Consider the following 12385-nt stretch of genomic DNA (forward strand, 5'->3'; position numbering starts at 1 on the left):
GCTTATGCCATGTTTTATGTACTTGAGGTGACTCCTGGCCAGGAAAACAACTTCAATTACCTCCTGAAATAAAGAAACCAACTGCATATGGGTCCTTCCAGTATGTTACATTAAACCGACCTTTTCTCTAGATAGCCTAAGTATTGTTGACTGAAAATATTTTGACTGTAAGCAAAGTACTGATTATTTCAGAATGGATGAAAGTAAGTCCAGGAGTAGAAAATTAGAGAAGGCAGTTTATCAAGTCGCTGCCAGCACTTACTCAGAGAATCTTTGTACAGCATGCACATATGGATGCATTTATAGGAAATTAATACCAAATAACTAGGAGAATTAAAATAGAGCTGCTATTAAATTCTCTAGTTACTAAAATTACTTTTCCTCTAAGAATTCATATTTTCTTGCCTGAACTATAGAATTACTGAAGCGAGTGTCCTGCCAAATGCCAGCCATTCTCTGATACGAGCCTCCAGGTTAACAAACAGATATGCTTAAATGATATGGGGCAGAATCAATTCAAGATGACCTTTAAAACAACAGTAGATAGAGGATATGTGTCTCAAGATTATTGGAGAAAAGGATAGAAGCACAGCCTTTGATGTGGTATAAGCCTTCCAACGGGTGGCAGCCATGCTCAGTCAGCCCAGCTTTGCTTTTCATGGAAACTATTCTGCTGGTCAGGGCAATCAGACATGGATAATTAACATAACACTGATGATACCCCCTTTACAGAGAGGAGAACATATGTCAGGCACTTTCCCAGGCACTGTTCCCATTCTCGTATTCACAGTCCAACAAGGAAGCCAGCCCCATTTGACAGTGTGGAGAGTAGGTAGGAAATGGTGATGGAATGCTCAGTGAGGCAATCCATGCTCTCCAAAGGCTTTTAGCCACGGATCCCTGTGTTTCTGCAAGCAGGGCTAACTGCACCGACTTTCAGAGGCAGCCAGGCGAGGCTCAGGGCCAGGCTGCTTTCGGAATATTTTTCAAAGTCTTGAAGGTGCCGAGCATGCCGTTAGCAGACAGATGCCCTTCCCTAAGCACTAGCATGGCTCTCAAGTATCTCTGTAGTCAGAAGGCGAAGCTGCTAGGAGGGGGCCGTGGAAGGGCACAGGGGGTGATAGACTTCGGAGAGGAAACAGCAGAACACGACAGCTCTAGGAGACCTCGCTAAACCTTCCCATCTGAAGGCTTCAGGAATGGATCTGCTGCTGCAATGGCTGTTCGTTTGTCTCTTTGTTTCTTTCACTTACAGATAGATCCTTGGATTGGTTTTAAGTGTCTTTGGCTGAGAGACATTTGTCCATAAGAAAAGGAGGCATTCTTAAAGCCCTTCTTCTCTCCCCCTTACAGACAGTCCAAGTCACCAACCTGTCTCAAAACCTTCTCATGCTTACAAAGGTGCCATTAATATTTCTATAAGTCAAGTCTGAAATAGACAGACTTCGCAATAAAGACACAATTTTATTGAAAGTACTGTTTACATGTTACCATAGCAAACATTCCATTCGCATCAATTTTATATCACTTTGATAAAATAGAACAATCAAGCCACATTGGAATCAGATCTGAGTTTGGGGCCTGACACAATTTGGTACAAATCAAATAAATAACATTTATTAAAAGAAGAAAGAATGTCTTCAATCACCCCAAACCCTATGTTATCATATTTTGTATACATAAAGAAACTGGTGATAACAATATTTGGTATGCCAGTAGCCAACATTAAATTCATGACTGTAAATGTGTAAAATACAGAGCAATGCACACCATTTCTTTCTCTTTCTGGTTTTCTGAGATAGAATCTCATTTTGCAGTCCAGGCTGGTTTGTCATTTACTTATGTAGCCAATGCTCGTCTTGAACTCATGATCATCTTCCTGCTTCAGCTTCCCAAAGTGCTGAGATTACATTACATGAGACATGAACTACCATGTCTGGCTTCACCCATGATTTCTGATCTTAATTATCTCATCTAAGGAATAAAATAGATGAGCCATGTGAGTTGGCAGTCCCCCACTTCCGAGAGCTCTGTGTAGTACTTGAGTACAGCTTACTGCTGTGGAGAATTATGTGCTGACAATTGTGCCTTTGTTTTTGCAGAAGATTGTTGATTACATTTAGATATGATGAATTGTACCTAAATGTAAGGAATACACACATTTAAGACAATCTCATTCTTCCCATCTAAGTTAACTGTATTTTTAATGATGTCTATGAAATAAATTTTGGTTGTGATATCAAACTTATGTGCGAAATTAAATGCATAAGTAAAATTCTGGCATGGATATTTTACTACTTTCTCTATTATATTTCAAGAGCCAGCTGTGTCCCAGTTTTCCCCATGCATTTTTAGTACCACAGGTTTGGTCATGGGCTCTTCTGGGTTGTGTGACATATCATACTTCGGGGAATAAGTTTTACCTGAAGCCATCTGTTTACCTTATCAGAGTGCTATCACTGTGGTTATTGAACTTCTATTACAATGGCATATTTTTCTTATCTTCCTATAAACCCTTAATTTTTTATTTTATGCTGTACAAGGCTGGTTATTAAATGTATAACATTCTAGCAATGTTACACCTCACACATAAAGTAAGACTTTCAGCCTCATATGATTTTTTTCTACATTTAATTAGGACATTCTAAGCTACAGTCACATTTTCCTCTCATTAATTTAATGACTGCATGTGCCTTCAGATTAGTAATCTCTGATACCTTTTTCAATCTGCCATATATACACACACACACACACACACACACAGCTAGGCTTAAATTTCATGCACTCAAGCAATACCTGTGTCTTAAGAAGAGTTTAGTCTATTCATATTTTTTTGTTTTAAAAAGAGTTTAGTCCATTCATATTTTTTAAAGTATTGGTACATTTAAAATTGCTGCTGTCAGGGTGATTTTGCATTGAATCTTATCTTCCTATGCCTTTTTCTTTTCCTACCTTCTTTCAAATTGAATTTGAAAATTCAGCGTCTTCTACCCTCTGTTTTATTATATAAAATATTTAAATGCTCTTCTGTGTACTAGTGGTTACTCTTATCTCTCTTTTTCTCTTTTAAAAAAAGTGCCATTATTTCCTCAGATATTTAAGATATTGCAGTAAATTTTCATAAGATGAAAAATACCAAAGAACCTGATTATAACCACACATCTATGACTCAAGTGACATCAGTATACATTACAATTTTATTGATTATGTAATTTATAAAATATATTAAGTTATCTAGATCTTCTGGCATATAAAGTATTAAATGTATTCTTAATTCATTAGCAGAATCTCTTTTTTTTTTTTTTTAAAACAAATGAGGTTGTAAAGAGAAGAAAAGAGAGCACATTTGCAACAAGGAAATTTGGCAAACAACTTTCAATAGGTATGAAAAATATTTCATAGAACTTAATAAATTTTTTATGGTTAAGAATTATTGCTGGTTGTGGTGGCACATCCCATGGACGGTAGGCTATACCAAAGAGGCAGAGGCAGGAGTACAAGGCCAGTCTGAGCTACACTTTAAAAACAAGATGGGTGTGGTGGTACACATTTTTAATCCCAGTAGTTGAGAGGCAGAGGTAGGTAGATCTCTGTGGGTTGAAGGTAAGCCTGGTCTCTATGTGAGTTCCAGGCAAGCCAGGTGAAATCCTGTTTCAAAACGAATACATACAACCACTGAATATGCCTACCTTTAGAAACCACTTAAAACTCAAAGTCATATATCCTGGAAAAATCAAATATATTTTGCTAAAAATACTTAGTAACTCACTCCAACTCTTTCTTCAGCCCCAAAGGGCAAACATTACATGAATTTATATTTTTTTGCCTGAAATAGTAAAGATGCATGCTTCTACATAATGTGGACTTAACATGAACTTTTAACTAGAGATTTGTGATTTTTCAAAATAGTGGTTTTTACAACAGCACAAAATAAAATTTATAGAAAGACATTAAGAAACATTAAGACTTGGACCTTAGCCAACAAAATCAATGGCTAAACAATTCTGTTGTGCTTTAAACATGGGAGACGTGAACGAAGAACAAACGGAGAGAGCCAGTACAGACCCTACTGCCTGTGTCTGAAATGACTGAGGGGAGACTGGCAGCTAGACCACTGTTCATATTCCACAACTCCAGTTCTGAGTGACGATGAAAACCCAAGGATGCTGCTCAGCCTTCATTCACCTAATCTCTCTAAGTGGTTCCTATAGTGGCGAGATTCTGACGGGGAACAGCTTCAGAGATGAGAGCCAGCTGATACAAATGGCAAGCACACCTTCGATGCTGGACAGGAAGGGAACGTACTCGCTGAGCTGGGATTCCTTCGAGCTTGAGGCCTGTAACACTGCCTATCAACAGCCCACAGACGCTCCGCTGGGCTTATGCATAGCGTGTGGTGAAGCTGACCCTGTCTCCTTTCATTTCAAAGGCAGAAGAAGGCCGTTTTGCTGGCTCCCGTACTTTTTTCTGTGCCGACTGTATAAGTGTGCAGTTGTCCTTTAGGACAGTACTTCCACTGCAAATGTTAAGTTCCAATTCTCCTTAGTATCCAGAACTTCACTCCACCTTCAGTTAACACTGCAGTAGCAAACAGTAAAACCCTCCCAAGGTCTGCGACCCCGACAGTAAGACAACCAACAGTTTTCTACGTCACGGCCTGCCATCACCCGTCTGATCAAAGGCCAGTCCTGAACTGGGCACCTTCCCTCTCAGGAAAGCAGCCTTAGCACTTGTTTCTCACATTCTCACATCATGGTAGTGTAACATGAATTGCTAAACAGTCTTATTAATAAAAAATTAAAAAAAAAACGGAGCCAGATATTGGGGTGAAAGCTGAAAGATCAGAGAAACAGAACAAGCCAGCCATGTTCTTACCTCTATGAAATCCTCAGCCTCAAGACAGTGAGATTCTGTTTCCTCATGCCTTATATACCCTTTTCTGCCCAACCATCTGACTTCCTGGGATTAAAGGCGTGTGTGCTTCCCAGTACTGGGATTAAAGGTGTGTGCTACCACTCCTGGCTCTGTTCCCAGTGTGGCCTTAAACTCACAGAGACCCAGACAGATCTCTGTCCCCCAAGTGATAGGATTAAGGGTGTGTGCCACCACTGTCTAGCCTCCATGTCAAATATAGTGGCTGACTCTGTCCTCCCATCCCCAGGCAAGTTTATTAGGGTACACAATATATCACTACATGGCAGCACCATGCTTTTTCAGTTTTCTGTAAGTTTATTTAAGGTCACAGTGACCGGATTGTCCTGTGTATGACTTTACAAGCTGTGACTTGTCATGTGAAAGAACTCTCAAGGGGGACATTTAGAAGAGAAGTCTGAATAGAGTATGCAGGAGTATTGTAAAGAAACCTTAATATAACAAATCCTTGGAGCCTGTGAAGTTGAATTAACAGGAAGAGACTGAATGTCCAAAGGCAGCCATGATTCTTTAAAAAAAAAAATGTTTAGTTTAATTAAATGATGCAATTTGGGTTTGATTCTAGGATTTTTTAAATTTAATTTTTTTTTTATTCTTCTCTCACATACTACATCCTGACCACACTTTCCCCTCTCTCCTCCTACCTCCCCTCCCCCTTAGATCCTGCTGCCTCCCCTCTGAAAAGAGCAGACCTCCCAGGGACATCAACCAAACAAGACAAAGTAAGCTGCCACAAGACCAGGCACAAACCATCACATCAAGGCTGGATGAGGCAACCTAGCAGGAGGCAAAGGGTTCCGTTAAGTAGGCAAAAGAGTCAGAGGTAGCCCTGCTCCCACTGTCAGGAATCCCACAAGAGCATCAAACTACTCAGCCATAACATATGCAGAGGACCTAGCTCAGACTCCTACAGGGTCCCTGACCTCTGCAAGCCCCCTTAGTCCAGGTCACTTGAATCTGTTGGCCATGTTCTCCTGGTGTCTCTGACCCCTCTGGATCTACTGATCCTTTGTCTCCCCACTAAAGGACTTCCGAAGCTCTACCTAATGTGTGTTTAGCTGCAGGACTCTGCATCTGCTCCCATCCGTTGCTGGATGTAGTTTCTCTGACCTCTTTGATGATGATTCTGCTAAGTTCTGGTTCCAGAACACTCTGTAGGCAGGACAAACTGTAGGTTGAAGTTTTTGTGGCTGGGTTGGTGTCCCAATTCCTCCACTTGAGGCCTTACCTGGTTACATAAGATGGCTGGTTCAGTCCCCATGTCCCCCATTACTTTGCTAGGGTTACTCTCTTGGATTCCACAAAATTTCCATTGCACTAGGTTTCCACCCCATCTCACACCTCCCCCCCATCCCCCACACAATTCCAGTCATTTCTCCCATTTTTAGATTGTTTGATTTTTTTTTTTGATGCCTAGTTTCTTGAGTTCTTTATATATTTTGGATATCAGCCCCCTGTCAGATGTGCAGTTGGTTAAGATCTTTCCCCATTCCGGAGGCTGTTGTTTTGTCTTACTGATGGCATCCATTGCCTTACAGAAGTTTCTCAGTTTCATGAGGGCCCATTTATTAATTGTTGATCTTAGTGCCTGCCCCATTGGTGTTCTGCTCAGGAATGTCTCCTGTGCCAATGCATTCAAGGCTATTCCCCACTTTCTCTTCTATCAGGTTTTATGTTGAGGTCTTTGATCCACTTGGACTTGAGTTTTGTGCAGGATGATAGATATCATTCTATTTGTATTCTTCTACATACCAACATTCACTTAGATTACAACCATGTGTTGAAAATGCTTTCTTTTTCTCCACTGTATATTTCTGGCTTCTTTATAAAAAATCAAGTGTCCATAGGTGTGTAGATTTACTTCTAGGTTTCAATTTCATTGATCAACATGTCTATTTTTATACCAATACCATATGGTTTTTATCACTACAGCTCCCCAGTTAAAAAAAAAAAACACAAGCTAACAGAAGGCACAAAAACAAAACAAACAAACAAAAAAAAAAAACCAGGATCCAACATTCTGCTACATACAAGAAACACGCCTCAATGTCAAAGACAAACATGACCCCAGAGCAAAGTGTTGGAAAAAGATTTTTTTCAAGCAAATGGACCCAAGAAGCAAGCTGGTAGAGCAATCCTAATATCTAACAAAATAGACTTCCAACCAAAATTACTCAAGAGAATTGAAACATCATCTAGATGATTTTTCCTTTGATGAATATGAAATGTCCATCTCTTTTAAATTGGGGAGTTGAGTCCATTAACATTGAGAGATATTAATGACCAATGATTGTTAATTCCTGTTATTTTGTTGATGTTGTTGTTGGTGGTGGTAGTGGTAGTGTGTGTGTTTCTCTTCTTCTGTGGGTTTTGCTGGTGTGAGATTATTTATTGCTTGTGTTTTCCTGGGCATAGTTAGTTTAGCAATATGCTTGGGTTTAGAGAAGGAATGAGCCAATTCCATCTCCAAAGCCAGCTTGGCTTATAATTGAATTGGCGAAATTATTTTGGCCACTCCACATAGTTAAAAGGATATTTATTTAATGGCGTAACTCACAAATTAAGTGAAAGGTAGGTCGCAAGGTCAGGGAAAGTTGTATCGCAGTCCAGCGGTGTTCTCTGGAGCTCTGCTCAGTCCACCTCCAACGTTCAGCGACCCAGCACAGAGAGAGCGCTGGCCCATCCAGCTCTCGGGTCTCCAGGTGCCTCCCCTGGCCCCGCCTTGTAGGCGTGACCGTTGCCAGAGTCTCAATAGGGGTTGGAACCTCCGATCCAAGCTGGAATGGCTACCCACTATATACTTGGGTTGGAGTTTTTCTTCTAGTACCTTCTGTAGGGCTGGATTTGTGGATAGATATTGTTTAAATTTGACTTTGTCATAAAATATCTCATTTTCTCTTTCTCTGGTGATTGAAAGTTTTGCTGGTTATAGTAGTCTGGTCTGGCATCCACTGTCTCTTAGAGCCTGCAAGACATCAGTCCAGTTCCTTCTGACTTTTAGAGTCTCTGTGAGAAGTTGGGTGTAATTCTAATCGGTCATAGCGGTGATTCTTTAATCCAGTAAGCAGCAACAGAGAGCACACTCTGCCAGGTTTACCCATCTAGACAGAACTCTTGTAAAGACTGTTCCCGACTTTAATTCCATTCTCAGGTGTCCTGGTCAGGTTCCGTGTGTCACCCCCCCCACCCCACACCCCCGCCCCGCCATAGTGCTTCTGGATGAGATAGTAAGGGATTCCCACAGGGCACTTTTTGGCATTGGAGTCCTGCTCTATGCCTGGCAACAGTCTCCATTGGTCTTCAGGTACTCCCCAATCCTGTAACCAAATGCCTCAGAACCACCCAAACTACAGCAACCAAATGGCCTCTGCTGGGAAAGTCTGGCTTTTACCATCAAAGAAGTATCAGAAGAAACTTCACCATTCCTTAGCTTTGACACATTTAAATTTGACTGTAAATTGAGGAAATTTGACTGTAAATTAAGGTTTAGAGTAATCTTTACTTGCCTGCCAAATAATTCAAAAGAAACTAGAATACACTAATTCTAATGGCACGAGTCTTATCTTTAAAACAATTGTCTGATATTTGCTTTCATTTTCTACTTTCTTAAAAAGATGCACATTAGATGCTATTATTGCTGATGCTGATTATGTTATTGCTTAACCTATGCTTACTAATTTATTAAATCACCTTCCTCCTCATATTTCAGACATACCTTGCTACCTTAAAACAGTCTCGTGGTTGCTTTACCTATGTATTTATTTATTACATGAGCTTGATGTATGCTCTTAGCTTTCATTGTTTTCTTAAGTTCATGTCCATCAACTGTAGAAAACCTGCCACAGTTTTAACCCTTACAGAAATCTCTTTCCTCCTTTGTAACTGTTATACAATGCCACCTCACTAAATTTTCAACGCCTGTATTCACTCATTCCTATTTTTCATCTGTTGATTCCTGAATTCCAGGTTAGGTAATCACCTCAGAGCCACTTTTCATTCCAATAGGCTCTAATATACTATGCATCTAATATATATATATATAGACTTTTTAGTGAATAATGAAACTGTGACTGGGAAGTGTGTGTGTATTTATGTATATGTGTATATATATATATATGCATCTAATATACTGTTTTCCGTGTTCAAGTTCATGGCTTCCTAGTCAACTTTCAGATTTGACCTTTTCTTTCATTATATTTTTTGCATAGATATATTTGTCAGATATGAACATATCTGACAATTCTCAATAACTGAAGTTGTGAGTCAGGAGAGAGTTTAATCCAGTTTCTTTTGCTACTGATTCTCAGCCCAAATGATCTTTCTCTAATTGCTTGTAATTCTGGTCCTTGAGCTCAGCCTTGTGTGCTAGTGATCAGTGGGGTCCCTGGGGAGCAGGGATTGAGAAAGTGTTTCTCCATGGGGATTTTCTTTTGACTCTTCTCAAGAGCCCCAGGGCTCCCCCAGGACCCAGGGACTTTCCAGATTTGTGTTGCTGGCTTTCGAAACCCCTTAAGTTGTGTAAATTTAGGCCAAATCTGGAGGAATTCTCAGGGGAGATTTTCTCATCTGTATCTAGAGAGAAAACTATGAAAAGTTTTTCTTGCAGTCTCTCATTTCTAGAAGCAGGCTTTTGTTGTTGTTGTTTTTAAAATTAAAAAATGCAGTCTATTGCTGAAGTTGAATTAGATTTCTGAAACCCATTCCTGTGTTTTGAGCACTCTATGTGGGGACTCTCAATCTATCTTTCTGGGGCCCACAGCAGCGCTTTCTACTTTAGACAATGACTCCAGGAAACTTCGTTACTCTGGTCTCCTTTTTCCCTTCATTCTTTGTCCTGCCAGAGATTGCATTTCTTGATGCCCCTGTGAATTTGAAAGGATGTACCTTAGGTACAATTGCAGGTCATTTCTAGTGTTAGTAAAGAGAACTCCCAGTCATGTAGACACATATACATAAATACAAACACACTCCCCAGTCACAGTTTCATTATTCACTATAAAGTCATCTATAGTTGTAAGTTTTACATCCTTCTCCCTGGAATAATCACTAAGCAGGTGTTTCCTTGTGTCTCCACTTCCTCTTTCCAATCAGGTCTTTTAGGTCTCCTTTATGTAGGCTCTCTAGCTGGCCATGTGAAGTGGACTTGAGCTGCTCTTCTTTTACCATGAGGCATTTTATCTCCTTAGTGGTGCTTGACCTCTCCATCTACCTCTGGCTGATGGAGACCATTCTATCTATCAGGCTGATGAGGCTGTACTCAGTGAGACTCTATGCTTATGAAGGGTCAGAGAAACCTAGGAAGTATGTGAGCAATGTTCATTTTTAACATTGATGGATGGATGGATGGATGGATGGATGGATGGATGGATGGGTGGATGGATGGAGGAACAGGAGGTTGGGTACTTGGTACCAAGATACCCTTAGGACATGTTTGGTAGTCAAAAGAGAACCTGCTGGAATTAGGTCTCTCCTTCCACCCTGTGGTCCCAGGGATCAAACTCAGGTCCTCAAGCTTGGCAGCAAGAACCTTTACCTATCTTGTCACCTCACTGGCCAATACATATTCATATTTCTAAAAGAGAAAAGACACTGCTGTTTGTAGGAATTCTTTGGGGAAAAAATCTTAGGAATTGAAAAACCATAAGTTAAAATGATGAAAAATAATTACTATCAGATCTGAAGCTTATGTGTGTGTGAACAAAATCTTATATGGTGAGTAATTTTCAAACAAATTGTCTTAAGTTGATTGAAAATAATGCTATGCTGCCTTATATAAGTCATACTCAATGTTCTGCACTCCTCTTAACTTGCCCTGTCACTCTCATTCTCTCTCTCTCTCCCTCTCTCTCTCTTTGTCTCTCTGTCTCTCTCTGTCTCTGTCTCTCTCTCTCTACTTGAATTTTCTAATCATAGAAGATAATAACCCAGGAAGTGAAAACAGCCTTAGACTTGGACCATCAAGAACAGGCAGCATTTTCTCTCTTTGTTGCATGGGGTAATTCTGTGCCTCAGAAACAAGACTGAGGAGTGGGACAGACATTTACCAATGCTCCAGTTGTAACTCACATAACCGTGAACTGAGAAGAACTTGATTATGAAGTAGAGACAGTGGGTTAGCACTGGCCTGCCGGAGTGACCCACAGAACGCCCCCTGCCTCCCAGGAACAGATCAAACAGTGCCTTTGTTTCTCTCCATTGGTCCTTGCACCCATCTGCTGCAAAGCTAGCCAGGGCTGCACCTTCTTGAAAATAGGGAGCATGACAAATCCAGAATCCACCATCACCCTAAAGAAGACTACCCATGTTGAAGAGAAATGACTGAATGTTGTGTCAGGACTGAGCATATCAATGTAGGTTATACCTACAAAGGTTTCATCTTAATCTTAGAAACAAGAACTTAAAAAATAAACATTAATTTTTGAACAACAGCAAAAACTCTATGGTCAAGTCCTAGCTCTTTAAGTACCTCTTCAAAATACGTATTCTCACAGGAATGTTATTCCACATCTTATTTTTTCTTTCCAACTGGGATTGAAATCAGTCTCTGTTTTTTGGTTTGTTTGCTTGCTTTTTGTTTTTTCAAAGAATCATTTTTATCTTTTTAAAAAATTTATTTATTTTTATTTTATGTGCATTGATGTTTTGCTTGCATGTGTGTCTGTGTGAGGGTGTTAGATCTTGGAGTTACAGACAGTTGTGAGCTGCCATGTGGGTGTTGGGAATTGAACCCAGGTCCTCTAGAAGAGCAGCCAGTGCTCTTAACTGCTGAGCTATCTCTCCAGCCCCTATAGCCCAGTCCCTGTTTTTTTTTAATGTCATCTTATAAAGCAGAAATGGGTGTTTTTGTTTATGCCTTACACTCTGGTTCCAAAAGCGTCTTCCCTCCAAAGCTTATGAAAGATCTGCTTATAGAATGATGAAGGAAAGTTCCATTTTGTCCTCTAGAGTTGACTTGAAAATATATGTTGTAATATATAATATCAATTAGTAATTATTAGTATAATTAATACATATAATATACTAATCTTCATTGGAATATCTGGATGCTTCTGCTCATGAAAGCTGGATATAGTGAGTAGAGTTATATTAGACATAATTTATTAACTTCAGAATTCAATAAAGAACTAATTTTCATGCAAAGGCTTGAGATGACATAGTTCAGAACAGAAAGTTCTAGAATATTTTTCACTTGCATTCCATACAGTTTTGGAATAGAAGTTCATAAACTATGAGCCTATGTCTGAAGCACAATTACCATGTTTTGTTTCATACATTGCATAACTACCTGGAGTAATGTCAAGAGGTCTATGCCATCTAGGAACATACTGCATACTATCCACAAAGCAGTGTCATAGGGCATGGATCCTTTCAACTGACGGTGTGCACGCTGGCTCTGTGGAAGATGCCAACATGGGTAGTAGCCAGTGAGTTAAATACCCGACCTCTTGAAACT

General features: G+C 39.9%; 1 protein-coding gene across 6 annotated transcripts in view; it reads right to left on the minus strand.

The window, feature by feature from the left end:
- Cdk14 (cyclin dependent kinase 14) overlaps nucleotides 1-12385 on the minus strand; it is a 557745-nt gene that overhangs the window by 85829 nt on the left and 459531 nt on the right. The gene's annotated exons all lie outside the window — the stretch shown is intronic.

Source organism: Peromyscus maniculatus, chromosome 3 (genome assembly GCF_049852395.1).
Source record: "Peromyscus maniculatus bairdii isolate BWxNUB_F1_BW_parent chromosome 3, HU_Pman_BW_mat_3.1, whole genome shotgun sequence".
Lineage (NCBI taxonomy): Eukaryota > Metazoa > Chordata > Mammalia > Rodentia > Cricetidae > Peromyscus > Peromyscus maniculatus.